The sequence below is a fragment of the Oryzias latipes genome, chromosome 7 (assembly GCF_002234675.1).
Source record: "Oryzias latipes chromosome 7, ASM223467v1".
NCBI lineage: Eukaryota > Metazoa > Chordata > Actinopteri > Beloniformes > Adrianichthyidae > Oryzias > Oryzias latipes.
In genome coordinates, this window is record NC_019865.2 from 17,964,791 (window position 1) to 17,977,595 (window position 12,805).

Here is a 12,805-nt window from a genome sequence, read left to right on the forward strand (position 1 = left end):
AACAGACACAGCAGCACACACAATTTGCAGACTGGTCTTACCTTTACTTATAACTGAAGTCCATTTACGTCTCTTTCTAGATAAAAAAAATAGTTTGAGAAAGATTTGGAAACTATTTGAAATGTTAAAACTCCAAGTCGTTAAACTGCAGCACTGATCCTCCGTTAATAATTACTTCAAATTTTGATCGAAAGTCCAATTATGAGACATTTTGTGAGCAGAGATATCACATCGGACATTTTTGGAATCCAGTCAGAGCAAAACAGAAAATAGTTCCTATCAAGTTTTAATGGTAACCATCCAAGAACAAATGCAAGCTTATATGCACCCTCCACATTTATTCATCTTTTAAACCTGTTTTTGCCCACTCATGGGCGATGACAGGGGACATTTTGGACAAGTCGCCCGTCTTTCACAGGGCCACAATCACACTTCCATGCACACTCACATTCACACCAAGCGACAAGTTAGAGTAACCAATTAACCTATGAAGTCCTGTAGGAGCAATTATTAGGAAATGGAAGACACACAAGACCACTGATAATCTCCCTTGATCTGGGATTCCCCGCAAGAGCCCTGCTGGGTCAAAATGATCACAAGAACGGCAAGCAAAAATCCCAGAACTACACAAGGGGGACTTTTTAATTTTTTTATTTTCTGTAAGGGAAGGTAAGAGAGGTGGTGGAACAGCATCAATTGGTCAACAAGGTTTAAAAACTGAAACCATTATTTTAACTGATTATCCTTCATTTGAGCATCATTCCTTCCTGTTCAGCAACCCACCTATTTTAGTAGTGACTGTTTATAGACCACCAAGTCCTCCCTCCGTTTTTTTACAAGATTTTTCTGAGTTTTTATCAGTCATTCTTCTGAGGCACAATAGGATTTTAATAACTGGATTTTAATCTTCACGTTGACAACATGGATGATCCTTCTGCCTCTGAGTTTTCCAATATTTTAAATAGTATGGATTTTACCCAGCATGTGGTATCTTTACCCGAGGAAACACTGGAGAGTTTTGTCCTGGTTGATGCAGATGTGCTTGGTCGAGTTTTTTCCCAAGCAAACACTACAACCTGCCTTTTAGATCCCATTCCCACTCCTCTTTTTAAAACATCTTGTGGATTTTTTGAGTCAGAGCTTTTAAACATTGTTCACTGCTCTCTTCAGACGGGGGTCTTCCCCTCTGCCTGTAAGACGGCGTTGGTGAGGCCCCTTCTGAAGAAGAGTAACTTGGATCCAAATATCATAGACAATTACAGACCTGTATCCAGCTGACCATTTTTTAGGTAAAATTATTGAAAACATTGTTTTTACTCAATTGCATGATTTTTTAAATGAACATAATGTTCTTGAAAAATGTCAATCTGGTTTTAGGACAAATCACAGTACTGAGACGGCCCTTTTAAAATTTTTAAGTGATATCAGACATAATTATGACTCGCAGAAACTTTCTGTTCTGGTACTGCTAAATCTTAGTGCCGCCTTCGATACGGTAGATCACCAGATTTTATTAGACAGACTTAGGAGTCGGGTTGGCCTCTCAGGACCCACTCTCAACTGGTTTCACTCCTATATCACAGATCAACACTTTTTTGTATGTAAGGATACTCGGCCCTCAAGATTCTATGAAATCAGTTGTGGGGTTCCCCAAGGGGTCGATTTTAGGTCCAATACTTTTTAATTTATATATGTTGCCTCTTGGGAATATCTTCAGGAGACACGGCGTTGACCTATACAGCTATGCTGATGATACACAGCCTTGCGTTGACTTTTACAGCTATGCTGATGATACACATATTTACATCGCCGTGTCTTCTGATGACCTTGAACCAACACCCTTTTTAACTGTATAATAGATATAAAGTCACGGATGGCAGAAAACTTCTTACAGCTCAACCAAAGCAAAAAAAAAGTTTTAATCATTGGTCCTGAGGACAAGAGAGAGATGATTTTAACCAAACTTAGGAAATTTAAACCTTCTCAATGTGTGAGAAACCTAGGCGTTCTTTTTGACTCTGAGCTGAGTTTTATTCCTCACATCAGAAACGTTGTAAAAACAGGATTTTATCATCTTAAAAACATTGCCAGAGTCCGCCCATTCCTCTCTCTTGTCAGCACAGAGGTGCTAATGCATGCTTTTATTTTTAGTCGTTTAGATTATTGTAATGCCCTGCTCTCTGGTTTACCCAAATAGTTGATCTCAAATCTACAATTATTGCAGAACTCAGCGGCACGAGTTCTGACGAGGACCAGAGGGTGGGAACACATTACAGCAGTTTTAAAATCGCTGTATTGGCCCCCGGTGCGTTTCAGAATTGATTTTAAAATTCTTTTAATGGTTTATTAATGTTTTAATGGTCTTGGGCCTTCTTATTTAAATGATATTATTTCAAAGTATGAACCCTCGCGGACCCTGAGGTCCTCCGGCACTCGCCTCTTAGTTGTTCCTCAGAGGTTTTTAAGAAGAGGCTCAAGACCTACCTTTTTAGTCTATCTTTTACATGACTTTGATTATTGCTTATGTTTTTATTATTTATCTATTTATTAATTTATCTATTTTATTTATTTAGTTTTTAAGGACTATTATTATTATCTTTATGTTTTTAATATCCTACTCTCTTTTTTTATTATACTTATGATATTTAAGGTTATGTTTTAATCATCTTACGTATTCTATTTTTTGAATACAAATATTGCTATTTCCCTGTTTTTATTGTTGTTATTTTATTATAATTTGTATTCTGATATTTCATAATCCAGTGTTTCCTCTTGGGGATCCATTGTTCTGGGGCACCACCAGTTTAACCTGTAGGGGGTGCTGTTGCTGCGGTGCCCGGCTGGCTGGGGTCCCGCTCTGTGGTCTAATAGCCATGGAGTGGGCCCTAGGCTGCTCTGTGTTGGGTGGGCACTGTGGTAATGACTCCCGTGGTTGGGCTGGGCCTTGAAATGAATGGATCCCCATTATGTCTTTTTCTCACAGCAGTACCAAGCCAGACCTTCATTTAGCTACAGTTCTTTGTTTGTTCAGGGTTCTACTGAGGGAACGGGGTGGGTGGAGAAAGGAACCTGGTGGGGGGGGGGTCCCTTCTGTGTGTGATTGTCCTGTGTTTTCTGTTTTTAATAATTTTCCTTTTTTATGATTATTTTATCTGCTTTTATGTTAAGCGCTTTGTGTTTTCTTCACTGAAATGAAAGGTGCTATATAAATAAATAAAGTCTGAGTTTTATTCTCCATTTAAGGAGAATAAAAGGGGGCCTAAAACGGAGCCTTGAAGCACCCCCGTGTCAAGGGGGCAGAAGAGGATACATGGTTTCCAAGACTTACACAAAAGGTTTGCTCACTCTAGTAAGATTTAAACAACGTCAATGCCAGTCCTTTTACTCCAACCCACTGCTCAAGACAAGAAATTAAAATTCCAAGATTAACAGTGTCAAAGGTGGCTGACAAGTCTAAAAGCACAAGAACCACACAATCAGCAGAGTCTGTCGCTAAGAACAGATCAAAAAACCCTTTAGAAAGAGCTGACTCTGTATTATGTAAAGCTTTGAACCCTGACTGGAAGACCTCAAGGATAGAAAAAACGATTATCAGAATGTGTGCTATGCTTTTGAGTACTTTAGAGATAAAGGGTAGTTTAGAGATTGGCCTAGAATTTGCTAAAATTGTAGGATCCAATGCCTACTTTTGTTTAAGTAAATATTGCACACTTTTGTTAAATACTATGAATGTCTATTCACTTCTCAACAGTTTACAAAAATAGGGAGGTAGTCCAACTATTCGCAGTTGCTTTTAGTTTCAAACTAAAATCTTGTATTTACCAATAAAATAGAATCTTTAAAACAGTGACTGCTAGTACAGCTAAAAAAGTAAACATTAACTGACGTTTTTTTTTTAAATAGTCCTCAACATTGACTACCAATAAAATGAACTCCTACAACGTATGTAGTGCTTTTTGATAGAATAAAACATGTTTTGTCAGTCAGACATCTGTTGTCTTTGTCTGCAGGACAAATCAGAGCGAGAGCCTTTTTCAAGTGTACGGTCAGATCTTCTGTCAGATATTCCTCTTCCTGATCAAATTAAAAAGGTACGAGTTCCTCTTCTCTCATATTATGCTGCTTCCCCAGTAGAGCACCGAGGAGAACAAGGTGCTGGATACCACAGACTGGTAAAAGATCTCCAGCATCTTGCTGCACACATTAAAGGACCTCAGCTTTCTTAGGAAGTAGAGTCTGCTGCAGGCTTTTTTGTACACAGCAGTACTGTTGTTCCACCAGCTCAGTCTGCTGTCGATAGTCACTCTCAGGAATTTTTACTCCTCCATCCTCTCCACATCCTTGCCCAGGATGCAGAGAGGCTGCAAGACTGTCCCTTTCCTTCAGAAGTCAGTCACCATTTCTCTGGTCTTTTCCGCGTTGAGCAGCAGGTGATTTTCTCCAGAACATTCCACAAATCCGTCCACCAGCCGGATGATCTATTGAGGGCTTTAATTTCCTGACAGCAAATTATTTAATCATGTAAGGTATTCTTTATGATTAGTTTCCTTTTGGTTTTAAATCCTACAGAAAATCGTTGTAATTGATAAGGCTGATGCGAGTGATAATGTAGTTGATCAACTCATCAGCTATACCCTTTCACTCAGCAACTTGGAGGATGGTTTGCAGTTTCTGGATGATCCAGAAACCGCCAATGTTTTTTCTGGACTTCATTAGTTGCCATATCAGGGAAAACATGATATGGCAATTCTTGTTTAAACAGGCTCTTAGCAAAAAGTTGATAAAAAAAAAAACCTGATTTCAATCAGTAATATTTTTCTACATTTATTTAAGGCCGAACAAGTTCTTTCGTTACCGAAAACTGTACCTGATGGCATCAAGCAGACCGGCATTACACGGGTACTCCTCACAACTTAATCCCGTTTTTGCAGAAATTGTTTCACTGCAGGTATTTGTTGTTTTAAAGAGGGTGTACAATGTTTCTTGTTTAAACAGGCTCTTAAAGAGAGGCCTAACATAAAAAAACTATTTTGTCTTTCAAAATAAGATTAAATAAATGTATTACAGAAGGAAAAAGGCAAACAATCCAACTATTTAAATGCTCCTTTGAACATATATTAATGTGCCGTAACTATGCTGTTTTAGATTCTATTGAGCAAAATTTAACAGTATGTCCTTAGGATCAAGGCACAAGTGCTGCAAGAATAATCAGCTTTAAAGCAGAAAAGCTGAACGCTTCCTTTTAGATGTATTGACTACATTTAGCTCTAGGTGTTTGCAGCAATCTTTTCATGTAGACTAAAAATCTAAAGAAGTATAAATTGCCTGTTGCATTAATGAATTCATGTATATATGTATACATTTTAATGTCACTGTTATTCCAAAATTTGTTTGATAGAAAGTTGAATCTTATATCTAACTAGTACAATTTGTGTGTATCCTTCGCTAAAAACCCCAGGCCTTTTTGTCAGCCTGGAGGACCTGGAGAAATTCATTAACGAGTGTTATCATACCTGCGTCATGGGGAAATCAAACACCACCACCCCCTCCTCCAAGTGTGAATGCCCTGAAGATTCTCCTGGGTCTGCCTCCTCTCCAGGCAGCGGCGTGTTTGACATTCTGGATTCAATTGAATCCAATTCTCCCCCAAATTATCAGAACTGGTGCAACTAAATTACACCGCATTACTGAAAAGAATGCATGACGATCTAACCCGCTGGGTCAATCTATCTCTGTTCCTCTTGGGCAAGGTAGCCACTATTAAAATGACAATTTTGCCTAAAGTTAATTATCTCTTCTCGATAATTCCCTCACAACCACCACTAAATTGTTTTAAAGCATTAGACTCATCTATATCAAGCTTCTTATGGAACAATAAACCTGCAAGAATCAGTCTAAAAACTTTAAAATCTGCAAAAAGCTGTGGAGGCTTTGAACTACCAAACTTCCACAACTATTATTTAGTAAATAGATTACAATACATCTTAAAATGGTTGAAAAACAATCCAGAAACCAACTCATGGTTAGACTTGGAACAGGCGTTAGGTGGAAAGATCAACCTGTCAAATCTACTGTTTATTAGCCAAATAGTTAAGAAACAGGACTGCTTTCAAAGTATTAATATAAACGGCACTTTAACAGCATGGTGGGAATTTCTTAAAGTGTCAAACTCCTCACTTCAACCATGCAAAATATTTTATATATATATATATATATATATATATATATATATATATATATATACACATGAGTTTTATGAACTCTAGTTTATCTTGTTTTATGAACTCTCAAGTTCATAAAACAAGATAAAATGGATAAATAAATAAATAAATAAATAAAATTAATTAAAAATTAGCTAAAAGCAAGGTTAAAAAGATGGGTCTTGAGCCTTTTCTTAAAAGCATGAATGCTCTCTGCGGCTCTAAGGTCCTCTGGCAGACTGTTCCATAATGCCATAGTGATGAAACGCAGCCTCTCCGTAGGTTTTGGTTCCTACAGTCAGAATGGTTAACAGACCAGAGGATCTCAGGGTCCGCGAGGGTTCACACTTTACTAAAAGATCTGATAAGTAAGAAGTTAAGACATTTAAAAACTGTTAAATATGTCTTAGAATAAATCAATCCTGAAGCATTTGGTGAGCCAATGCAGGGATTTTAAAATTGGGGTGTTGTTAGCCCGCTTCCTGGTCTTGGTGAGAACTCGTGCAGCAGAATTTTGGAGAAGCTGAATGATCCTAATGTTGGTTTTTGGAAGACCAGCAAGCAAAGCTTTGCAATAATCTATTTTACTTATGATAAAAGCATGCATTAGCATCTCCATATTAGCAAAAGGTGTAAGCCTTTTCTCACAGATAAACTAACACAGAGCGTCCTTCGATTCATTTTAGACACAGCTAACACAGGTTCTCAGGAGAATGTTGAAAAGACGCAAAAATAATCGTTTTCTCCCAAGGGTGTCACCTCCACCTCCCTGTGAAACAGATTTGGATGCAGACACTTCTGCAAAGCAAATATGAGATAACTTATATACATGAAAATGTAAAAAATGTGACTGGACAAACTCTGTTTTTATCTTCTGGTAGCAAACCTTTGGTCCATATGCCATAATTTAACAGAACTGTCATGAGAAGTGCCACCATATTTTACATTATGAAACTCTGGAAACCTGAGCTATATATATATATATATATATATATATATATATATATATATATATATATATATATATATATATATATATATATATCTGTTTTGAAGCCCATCTTGGGAGATATTTGTGGGCCGGATGTTTGATTGACAGCAGGGTGGATCACGTGGCTTCATACTTTAGTACTTTGTGTTGTAGAAGTTTAGTAAATTCCAGTCAACTGGTCTTGCTTCAGGTTACACCTATGTAGAATCAAAAGTGTGCCTCCTGGGATCATCAGTTTGCAGACTTCTATGAGAGTTAATATATTTATTTTAATTTTTTTTTAACTTGTCCTGTCCAACAGCAGAGCAAACAGATGAAAGCTGAAGGCCTCTTGTGCTGGACATATTTAACTTACAACTGATACATTGTAAGAAACATGTTTTTTTTTTTTTCAAAAAGATGATTTAAACTGTTTTAATAACATTATAACTTTTGAGTTACGTTTTTTCACAAGTTATTAAGATTGTCTCTAATCCCAAATTATGCTGTTTTCATAGTAGTGGATTTAATATGGCATTTCTCATTGCTTTGTGTTAAACTTTAACTCCGACCGACCTCTGTGTTTAAGGAGCTGACTCATCCTGAAAAAAAAAATCAAGTTGGCTCAACTTAAAATAATTTGTAACCTGCCTACCTTAAAATTTTGATTTAAGATAGCAAAATATTTCTAGTAATTTAAACTCAATGATAGTTTTTCCGACTTAAAATAATTTGTAACCGGGTTGCCTTAAAATTTTGATTTAAGATAGCAAAATATTTCTAATATTTTGAACTCAATGATAGATTTTCCAAATTAAACATTCAAGTTCACACAACTTATTGATTTGTTGTGGGTACTTAATTTTGTAGTTAAAAAAAACAACGGATATTTTGTTGTGTCAACAACGCAAATTAAGTTATCACAACTCAATTTTAAATCTGGCTAACACATTTTTTTAAGTAGTTTTAGTTGCAAGTTGACATTACTTAAGAAACTAATTAGACTTAATCAGAACATTAGTTGAGAATACTTGACTTCCTTAGTTGATGCAATAAAAATATTTGTTTATTTAACTTTAAAAAACATTTCTTAAAGTAATAAGTGATATAAACTTGATCTTTTAAGTTTGGGAAACAAATAGGTTGAATTTACTTTAAATAATTTGTTAGCTTTAATCAAAATTTTAAGGCAGGCAGGTTACAAATTAATTTAAGTTGAGTCAACTTGTAGATTTTTACAGTGTGGGGTTATGAATCTTCTGATACACGAGGTGAATTAGAATAAACCCCTTTTTGTAATTTATACTAAACTTTATTCATATAAATTATATTTGTGACAGTTTTTTGTTGGACCGGATGGAAAAGAGAAGAAGGGAAGAAGAGAGGGAGATAGGAGGGTGATTATAGAAGGGGGGGGGGGGGGTATAAAGGATTGTAAAGCATTATAAAGCAAAAAGTTGCTGGATGATTATAATCATTATGGTCAGGTTCAGACGTATAACAAATCTAAAAGGAGTGGGGCCTGTCCACACACACTCAAACGTTACAAACATACCTTTTGGCTCCAATCATAAAAAATATAGTAAACTCAAATCTATTTACATTCTTGTTTTTAGTCTATTTACATTCTTGTTTTTAGTTTTTTTTATACTTTTTTCATACAATACAACTCTGGGGATTTGATTGACAAATGGATCAGCCAACAGAGCTTCAAACGTTACTTTCACTCAGCTATAGTAATTTTGTCAATCTCCTTTCCTACTTCAGGCTTAAATTTTCACTGTCCTCATTCCAATGCATGACTTCAGAGATAGTGAGTGCACACATCGTCATGTTTTATCTCGTTAGACATATTTTACATGCGGTGGTAAACACACATTTGGTTCCAAATCTATTTTCAAATTTCTTTTGTTTTTTCATTATTTCAAACACAAAAAGAAATAAAAACACAAGTTAAAACTAGACAGATAAAACAAGACAGTGTGGGTTAAAGAGAAATCTTGTATGATCCCATCCCTTTTTACAACACCTGCTTCTGTGTGTATTTCTATTTACAGTTTAGTTCAAAACGTTCACATTACATTCTGCATAGCACCTACGCAGAAGTGACATTTTTTGTTTTTTTATTGAGCAGTTCTGGCTTTTTAGGGTTCCATTAGTGACATCTTGTAGGTTTTTTGAATACATATAAACTTTTGGTTTGTTTTAAACCTTCATCCTGTCCGTTCCATAAATCCACACCACAATTTGATAAGCACATTTTCTTTTTTTTTTTTGTCCGAATGCACTGCTTTTCGAAGTTCAACTGATTTCTTAACTCGTGACCACCGTCTCTGTCCTTGAACATTTGTTGTGTGTTCATTGGAAGTAAGTTATTTCTGGCTTTAAATATGATGAGTGATATTTTAAGTTTCACTAGTCCTCATAATTTCAATAAATCTACTATTCTGTTTGAAATTAACAAGAATTTGATGGCAATGTAGGTTGTTATGGCTAAACTGAAGCAGAATTTGACCCATAAAGATGATCCTGACAATAGAAAAAATAAATGTGTCTTGCATTCTGCGTTTTAGGACTCTATTCTTTATTAATTTATTAGCAAAATAAATCACTGTTTTCTGCAAATTACATGTGTAACATTTAAGAAAATGGATATTACCAGCAGGGAACATCTGGAATTGGATTTCTGCAAAGAAAGATCCACTTCTACACAAGAAATGATGCATGAAAAGCTTGGTTGCTAATACTAAGGTTTATTGAAGGATCAAGTCCTGAGAGCCAGCTTAACACTAAACTGGTTTATCAAGTGTATCAAAGAAAGAACAGAGCCTTGTTTGGCTACAGTCCGGCAAGTCCGCTTTAGTAAAAATCTGTTGCTTTTATCCTTTTAAATCATTTTTTTATACTTAGGACTGCACAATCCAGATACACAAGTTCGCTTTGTTCACTCACAGAGAATAAAAGCATTTTGAGGAGACTGTTGTGAGACGTACAAACATGTGATTGAGGGCTGAAAACCTCTGGCACGAGGAAGGAAAATCTTTTGGGTGTGGCCCTGAATTTTGGAAAGCTAGCACAAGCAACATTTTTGGAACAATGACAAGGTTACAATGGCAGGTTGAGGCGATGATGGTTCTTGTCATTGACTTAAACTCAGTGACACTGAAAAACTCCCACATCTACAAGTCATAATCAAGTGTAGATTTAAAACCATTTTTCAACAAGATCTCAAACAATCAAAATATAATTGTATTGAAGGGTTTTTCCATATGATGAAGAAATTAGCTATGCATGATTTTGTCCGTTGACAATAATGAAATGATTTTTGACTAAATATGTGACAGTAAGTGACACTGTTTTTATGGGATAAGGCATTTGAATGCATTTTTGTGTAACAAAAAAGGATTAAAGATTGGTTTTAGAAAGTAAATCTATAAAAGAAGCTACATTAATCCACTACAAATGAATTGTTTGATTCTTAGACGGCTCATGATAAATGTCCCGCCTGTACATATCCAGTTTATCTGTGCATTTTTGTTTTGGCTGGTTACATATATTCGTGTTTGTTTGTTTTCCCCACAAATCTTGCACCAGGTCAAACTGAATTATGTCAATGTGATCCGTTTCATTGTTTAAACACTGAATGTAACTTTTATTACACTTAACATTTAAATGCAGAGAAATCCCAACCGAAATTCAACTTTATGGCTTATAATTACATTGACTAGACAAAATAATGCAGTTACTACAGTGTCAAGCGTTTACCTGCTCCACCTTTGTACTTTAAAATACAGTTTTTGTTGATACTGAAAACTCTTTTTCTGTTTGTTAAACCAGAAATACTGTTCACTGGACATTTGGGTTTGAATAATTATCAACTTGTTTTTTTTTTTAGTTTTTGGTACTTTTAGATATAACAAGATGGAAATCAAATGTTACTAATAAAACTGTAAAAAAATTAAAAATGTAGGATGACATACACACTGAAAGAACAGACCACACCCTACAAAAACCCCAAATAATTAGTTTTTATTTTATTTTGATTGACAGCACCGAGAACTAAAGGAGCATATGGCATTTTTCAAGAAAGATGTTGTCATTAAAAAAAAAAGACAAAGAAAAAGAATACAAATTTACACTTCTTACGAAGTCACAGGTTAAGAGTTGATGGAAAATGAAGACTTGCTTTGAACTTGCTCTCCTTGATCGTTCCTCGCTGGAGGTTATAAGCCTACATAGTTACTGTAGAAAGGGCAATTAAGTTGATTCCACTCCAAATGTATTCGTGTAAATAACCTCTATCAGGCTTGTAATCTCACACTGAAATGAAGCAGTGGGTAAACAAGGAAAAAAAGTGTCAAGGTTGACATTTCAACATTTACTGACTCACTAAAAGGGTCTGCCCCAAGACTTGTTGGGTCATGGATTTAAAAAGTTTGAACTCATTCCATTTGAGATTGGCACTAAGCCTCATGGGAAGGATAGGGGGGTGAATATCACCAAATGGTTCTTTGAGGGAGTGAGCCAAATTGGCATGTATTAAAAGAATATCAACTGTAGGCACAGCTCTCCAAGGTGAGAAGTAAGAATTCTTAAAGGGTGGTTCATGTTAACTAAATTCACTTAAAGTTCTTTAACATTACTTGACTGGGGGGGCATTTAGACAAGGTGAAAACCCTAACCTTAACCCACTGGGGGGCATTTAGACAAGGTGAAAAACCTTCACAGTTCAAACTCCACAGGAAGCAGCTAAAAGGAAAAGATTTGGGGTTCTGTAAAAGGTAACAGAATTTAAAAATGAATGTGGAGTAGCATTTTTTCTTCACTGAAATATAAAGATGCATTTTTTTTAGTTGAACACATTTTGACTTTTTTATCTACATAACAATTTTTGGTATTTAATTTCTCATATTTTTACATTTTAATGATGGGAGATGCAGTTAAAAAAAAAATCTGTTTATTCTTATTTAAAAATACTTCTGGTATTTTCTTTTCTTTTCTAATTTATTTCCACATAACTATGTATTTTTTTAAATGTACTGTTCCCATTTCAACTTTTTCCCTCTTTTTTGAACAAGAAAAAAAAGGAGACAGCAGAGGTTGGTGGATGTTTGCCGTTGAAGTAAATGGTAAGTAAAGAGAATGACTTTTATCTATAACTTTCTTTGGCTTTATGTGTACATTTCTTTCTTATAGACCGAAAACTCCAGCATGATTGAGCCTCACTGTGCTCCTCTGTGCAAACATGCCCTGTACCTCTGTTAGCTTTACAAAACTATGTGGCAATCTAAAAGTAAATGCCAAAAAAAAACTTCTCAATGTGAATCATTCCGCTCACCTGCAACGACACGTTCAGCTCCTCTTTTATTTCTCCTCTTGCCTGAGGGACAACCGTCCTCCAGCCTGCACACATTTCTCTGGAAATCACTGGTTTAGAACCCACAGAAATGAACAAAAGTCACTGGAAGAAAAAAATCCATCCAGAATAAAAGTTCAAACGAATTCACAAAATAATACACATCTTTTTGAATGAATTGCTGTTTGTGAAAACTTTAAAGTCGTGCTACATGCATGTGCTAAGAGTCACAATGTCCTTGTGAATCTGATAAAACTTAGAAAAATATGTTAGATATGA